Source organism: Oryctolagus cuniculus, chromosome 11, assembly GCF_051225735.1.
Source record: "Oryctolagus cuniculus isolate XC-2025 breed Fujian yellow rabbit chromosome 11, ASM5122573v1, whole genome shotgun sequence".
Classification (NCBI taxonomy): domain Eukaryota; kingdom Metazoa; phylum Chordata; class Mammalia; order Lagomorpha; family Leporidae; genus Oryctolagus; species Oryctolagus cuniculus.
In genome coordinates this window covers 87,034,472-87,041,649 of record NC_142877.1, presented here as the reverse complement: position 1 = coordinate 87,041,649, position 7,178 = coordinate 87,034,472, and positions in this window count along the sequence as shown.

The window sequence follows — 7,178 nt, the reverse complement described above, 5'->3', positions numbered from 1 at the left end:
CTTATTAAATGCAGATACATTGAAATAAAATAATCTGTAGTATGTAAAACATTTTAACACACTTTCATTCCTTTCAATTCTCTATTAAAATGTGCACAACTGGCTTGGATATTGCAGCACAGAGGGTCAAACTGCCACTTGTGATTCTGAAATCCCATATCAAAGTGTTAGTTCGGGTCCCGGCTCCACTTCTTCCATTAAAGCTTCCTGCTAAGGTATCCTTGGAAGCAGCAGATACTGATTCAAGTGTGTCTGTCCCTGCACACCCAAGTGGGAGACAAGGATTGGAGTTTTAGGCTCCTGGCTTTGGCCTGGCTCCAACTTGGCTTTTGCAGGCATCTGGGGAATGAACCAGCATATGGAAGATAGGTTTTTCTCTCTTTATCTCTGTCTCTCTTTCAAATGGGTAAAATAAATAAAAATTCAAAATAAATTTACACAACTTCCTGTAGATCTGTAGATAAAGGGTAGGAAAAATGTATCTATTTCAAATGGGAATTTGAAATTTTTATAGAATTGAAATATGGGAAGAGCACACACACTTAGTATAGAGAACCAATAGATGTCCTTGAAAATCATTGTGAATGATGAATGACAAAGATGTTGCCTAAACTCTCTAATACATGGCCAGAAAATCATAAGCACTGTTGATTCAAAGGAAACTTGAAATGAAATAAAGCTGTGCATTTGCACATGTATAGAAATAGTTTTGTAATTTTAAAGCCTTGGAAAATAGTATACATAATATATTGAATCTGTTAAGTATTTTACATAAAATATTAACTAACATTATATGTGCTAAAAACTATGTTATGACTTGTCTACATAAAAATCAACCTCACACTCATTCTACTTTTACTCTGTGACAAGAGAAAATAAAGGGAAAGAAAGTTTTAGGGGCAATACATTATTGAAATTTTCCTAGGAAAAAAAATATAAGTCTTCTTTTACAATGATTTTAAACTTAGGGGAATACATTGAGGAAGAAAAAAGGAGAGATACATTTTATTTCATAAATTCAAGGATCTCACATATTTATTTGTGGAAAATATGTCCAAATTAAATCCTCTACTCACAGTGGCACCAAAAGCTATGAATAGTCAATTAAATAACATTCATCATTTTCCCCAGAAATGAAAACTATTCCCATGCTTAGGCTGCAGTGCCATTTCCTGAGAATGAACACAAAGGACTATTCTGTCAATAGCAACCAGAGTTTTCATCAAACACACTCTTCTGACTGTTGTGCTCCATTCAAACTGCTATGCATGATGGGTAATGATAACAGAAATTTTGTAGCACTCCTTCCTTCCCTCCAACTTGTGTTCTGAATTCTAAAATGAGAGAAACATTAAGACTTACCTCAAAGCACATTTTGCAGCTTTTTCTTTTCCCTTTTTTTTTACACATTTTAAATTTAATTCTCTAAATAGACTTTTTTACATATTTTAACTCAATTCTCTAAATAGATTTGTTTTAAATGAAAAGTATCCCTTCATAATCTATGGTGGTGTATAACAATAAAGGTTGTTCTGGGGCAAGTGTTCGGCCTAGCAGTAATATGAAGGTTATCACATACTGGAGTTGGGTTTGTGACCACTCCTGATTCCAGCTCCCTGCAAACGTGCACCCTTGGAGGCAGCAGGTGACAGCTCAAATATTTGAGTTACTACCACCCACATGGGAGATCCTGATCGGGTTCTTAGCTACAGGCTTGGGCCTGACCCAGAAGTGGCCATTGCTGACATTTGAGGAGTGAAGCAATAGATGGAAGATCTCTTTGTGTTTCTCTCTCTCTTTCTCTACCAATATCTCAAATAAATAAATAAATATTTTTCATTTTTTTTTTAAATCAGGCTTTATGGCACATCCAGTAAAGCCACCACTTGAGACACCCGTATCCCATGTTGGAACGCTGGTCAAATCCTGCTACTCCTCCTGCAGTCCAGTTCTCTGTTAGTACACCTTGGAAGACAGCGGCTGATGACTCAAGTACTTGAGTCTCCATTTTCTGTGTAGGAGATATAGATGGAATTCCGGGCTCCTGGCTTTGGCCAGTCCTAGTTGGTGCAGTCATTTCAGGAGTGAAATTCTCAATCCCTCTCTCTCTCCTCCCCCTATTCTCTCCTCCTCCTTCCCTCTTCCTCCTCTCTCCTTCTCCAACTCCCCTGGCACTCTGCTTTCAAATAAATTCATTCATTCATTTATTCATTAATCTAGCCTCATAATATTATTGAATAAATAAAATTTATTTTGGATGGCAGTGTCTGTCCATGTGTTACTGAGTAAAGAATTATTACATAGTGAGTAGATTTTTGATATAAAAATTTTTTTATCCTAAACGGTAATTCAATGCCTAAATAACTCTGTACAGGTTGCTTAATTAAATCTTCATTTTAGATATTATTTAAGATTTTGTTTTATTTATTTTTAAAAGCACAGTTACAGAGAGAGACAAGGAGAAACAGAAAGAGAGAGAGAGAGAGAGAGAACTCTTCTATCTACTGGTTCACTCCCCAGAGGGCCACAAAGGCCAGGGCTGTGCCAAACTGAAGCCAGGAGTCAGGAGCTTCTTCTGAATCTCCCACTTGGGTATAGGGGCCAAAGGACTTGGGCCATCTTCCACTGTTCTTCCTAGGCACAATAGCAAGGGAGCTGAATCAGAAATGGAGCAGCCAGTTCATGAACTGGTACCCATATGGGCTACTGGCATCGTAAGTGGCGACTTTACCCACTACACCACAATGCCACTCACTTCCCTTAGTTTTAAAAGAAATAGGAGCCAATGCTGTGGAGTAGTAGGTTAAGCCTCTTCCTGCAGTGCCAGCATCTCATATGGTAGACAGTTTAAGATCCAGCTGCTACACTTCCTATCCAACTCCCTGATAATGGCCTGGGAAAGCAGTGGAAGATGGCCCAAGAGCTTGGGCCCCTGCTCCCACATGGGAGACCTGGAAGAAACTTCTGGTTCCTGGCTTCAGATTGGCCCAGCTTTGGCTATTGTTGCCATTTGGGGAGTGAACTAGAGAATGGAAGACTCTCTCTCTCTCTCTCTCTCTCTCTCTCTCTCCTGACCTCTGTCTGTAGCTGCCACTCAAATAAATAAATAAATCTTTTAAAAAAGAAGTTATAATAATTATCACAGTCAAAGTTATCATGGAATTTATATCAAAACTATGTGCCATTTCTCAGTTTTGGCCATCTTCTGCTGCTTTCTTAGGTGCATTAGCAGGGAGCTGGATAGGAAATGAGGCAACGGGAACTTGAACCGGTGCCCATTTGGGATGCTGACATCACAGACAGAGGCTTTACCCACATGCCTCAATGCTATCCCTTGTTTAAATCCAGAATATTGTCAGTTTAAATCTAGAATATCTTTGTTTATTTTTTGGAATCCTCTTCTTCATGGATATATGCATTCCTTATTGTGTTCAACCAGAAAAGCATTCCTCTTTGAAATTTCAGGTTCCACTTTTGTAGTACAGCTTAATTGAAAAATCATGAAATAAGTGTAATAATAGCTATGTAAAGCATATGCCTCACTAATGCCTCAATAAATTTCTTCTAAAGTTTAAAAAAAACATATGCCACACTACCAAGGTCATAAAAACATAGAATAACTATTAAGTCAAAGCAGACATCTTTTCCTCCTAGTCAACATCTCTATTGCCTGTGATTACATACAGAATATTGATAAATATTTCCCTTTCAAGCTTATGTCAAAGGGATTTATCAAGAAATATTATACCACATTAGGTTTGCTCATTTGTCCCCTCCATTCCACATTGCCAGGAGTAGAACAAGCTTCATTTAATGTGCGTAATTGCAACATAGCTCTACTGAACAAGATAAGTCTTCTGTTATGATTTTGCCAACTCCATTCATCAAAATGTTTGCATTTGACATTTCCACCTGCTGAGATGGATTGTTTTGTCCCCATCGCTATTTCAAAAAGGCCCACATGAAAGCCAACACCATAAAAGTCTTCCTGACAACGAATTTCTTATGAACTTCTTTGTTTCATTGCTGTTGGTATCAGAGGCTTAATTTTCACTTCCTTATCGTCAATTAAGAACATAGGGTGGGGCTGGTGCTGTGGCATTGTGGGTTCAGCCACCAACTGCAGTGCCGGCATCTCATATGGGCACCCGTTCGAGACCTAGCTGCTCCAATTCCGATCCAATTCGATGACCAAATTTCATTTTTTTTAAACCACTGTGTAATTCCATGGTGTACAAATCCTTGGGCCCCTGCACCCGTGTGGGAGACCCAGAGGAAGCTCCTGGCCCCTGGCTTCGGATCATTGCAGCTCTAGCCATTGTGGCCAGTTGGGGAGTGAACCAGCAGATGAAAGCCCTTTCTCTCTCTCTCTGCCTCTCTTTCTATGTGTAACTCTGACTTTCAAATAAATAAATATTAAAAAAAAAAGAACAATAGGGAAAACACACACTTCCTATGGGAGAGGCATCCCAAACTTTCTTGAGATTTTATTTCTCATCCATCCATGCACCCATATATCCACCCACTCATCTACTTACCATCTACCCATCCACATATTCACTTGTCTTTGTATCAATTCATCCTGGTAGTCTTTTTTAATGATTAACTCTATGTTAAGTAAAGAGTTTAACAAATAGTATGAAAACAAAACAAAAAACTGTTCCTCAACAGTCAAGAAAAGTGCTGTTCAAGTCATTGCTTCTCAAAGTGTCAATTTCAGATCTACAGATTGCTTTTAGGTGCTCTATGAGTTATTACAGGTCAGGGAAAACATATGGTATTTGTCCCTTTGGAACTGCCTTATTTCACTAAATATGCTATTTTCCCGACTCATCCATTTTGTTGGGAATGACCAAATTTCATTTTTTTTAAAACACTGTGTACATATAGTGTACGTATCCCATAATTTCTTTATCCAGTCTTCAGTTGACAGGCGTTTGAGTTGATTTCATGTCTTAGCTATTGTGAACTGCAATAAAGCGGGAGTGCAGATAACTCTTTCATATGCTAATTTCATTTCCCTCGTGTAAATTCCCAGGACTGGGATGGCTAGGTCATATGATAGGGCTATATTTAGATTTCTGAGGTATCTCCAAATCGTCTTCTATAGTGGTTCTACCAGTTTACATTCCCACCAACAGTGGATTAGCGTACCTTCTCCCCACATCCTTGTCATCATTTGTTGTTGATTTCTGTATGAAAATCATTCTAATGGGGGTGATGTAAAACCTCATTGTGGTTTTGATTTACATTTCTCTGATGGCTAGTGATCCTGAGCGTTTTTTCATGTCCCGATAGTCTTTTGCCCATGAACAAATTTGGCCCTAGATAATTTAGAAGGTTTTCTTATTTTAGGGAATTATCATCATGACTGGGGAAAAAGAGAAAAAAAAATGACTTATCAATCTCCACAAGCTACTATCCACACTAATTAACCATACATGAAAATAGAGCTGCTTCCAAAAAGCTATTTTTTATTTATTCCATTTGAAGATGGATAAGCCCTGTCTCTTTATGAACAAATAAATTTGCAGTATTATATGACTCAGATAAATAAGCAAGGGAAAGTAAACTGTATATTAGATTGGCCAATAGATTTGATGGCATTCTCTAATTGATGGTATTCTCTAAATATCTAGAAAAATGATTAATATGCATAAATCAGTATTCCAAAGTCCAAGTAACAATGACACATGCAAATACTGCTAGGTTTTTTTTTTTATGAAATAAATTTAACTTATTGCTGCTATTATTTTATTTGCTTAGTGAGAACTTAGGAATTCCATAGCAATTCCCATAGCACATGTTGCATGCACCTTTAGTGTATATAAATCTAACTTAATCAGGTCATTCTGAATAAATGAAGCCATCACTCAAAATAATTTTGGAACAGACAGTTAGCCTGGTAATTAAGAAGCCTGTGTTCATACTATAGTATCTGTGTTTGACTCCCAGCTCCAGCTTCTAACTCCATCTACCTGCCAATGCAGACCCTGGAGACAGCAGTGTTAGTTTAAATAACTGAGTTCCTGTCATCCATGTGAGGAACTTGGTTGCATTCTTAGCTCCTAGCTTTGGTATAGCACAACCCTGGATGTTGTGGGTACTTGGAGAGTGAACTACAGAGTGGTAACCTCTCCCTTCCCCCCTCCTCCTCTCTCCCCTCTCCCTCTCCCTTTCCTCCTCTTCCCCCCATCCCTCTCTTTCTCCCTCTCCCTCTTCTTTCTCTTTCCTCTTCTCTTTCTGTCTCATTCTGTGTGTGCATCTGCTTCGCATATAAATAATTTTTAAACATTTTTGAAAGTGAAGTTCAGAATCTCATTATTTTACAGGATATAAACCAGCATTTGTGGTAACTTTATTTCATTACACATTGAAAAATAGTTGTTGGGAATACCCTTCTAAAGCCCATTGTCATTTAAATATCTTTGCATTGAATAAATATGATCTTTAAAAATGTGTTTTTTAAGTCATAAGATATGTCTAATACACATTTTGAATTTTTTTTATTTTCATCTACTTGAAAGGCAGTGCAAGAGAGAGAGGAGAGAGAAAGAGAGAGAGAGAGAGAGAGAAATCTTCCATCTGCTGGTTCATTCTGCAAATGCCTGCAACAGCTGAGGCTGAGCTACTGAAGCCAGGAGCCAAGAATTCTACCTAGGTCTCCCACATGGGTGCAGGGCCCCAAGTACCTGGGAGTTGGTATTCAGATATGGTTGTGGGCATTCCATGTGGTGGCTTAACCCACCATGCCACCTGCTTCTAACATTCACTTTTACATGAAAAAAATTTAGGGAATTTTTGGCCACATTTTAAAAAATCTTTATTTTAATTCTAATTAATTTTAATGGTTTCAATATGATTTATAGATAGAAGTCTAATAACAAAATGATATTCCCCTCCTCCCCCAACACTTGTTCCTTCTACTATTTTTTTTTAGTTTTTGAGATAATATATTTTAAATATACATTATAGTAAAAAGGCTTAATACTCACTGAGTAAGAAGTTTAACAAGTAAAAAGCAAAAACACTCTAGTGGGAATATAGACAATAGCTAGAAACAATAAATGGCCACATTTTTCTAATTTTCCTCATTTAATAATCAATGTTAGACTGTTCACTGTTTTCATTGTCTTTAACTACGCCTTTGTTAAGCCATTTTTTTTCCATTTCGTTTT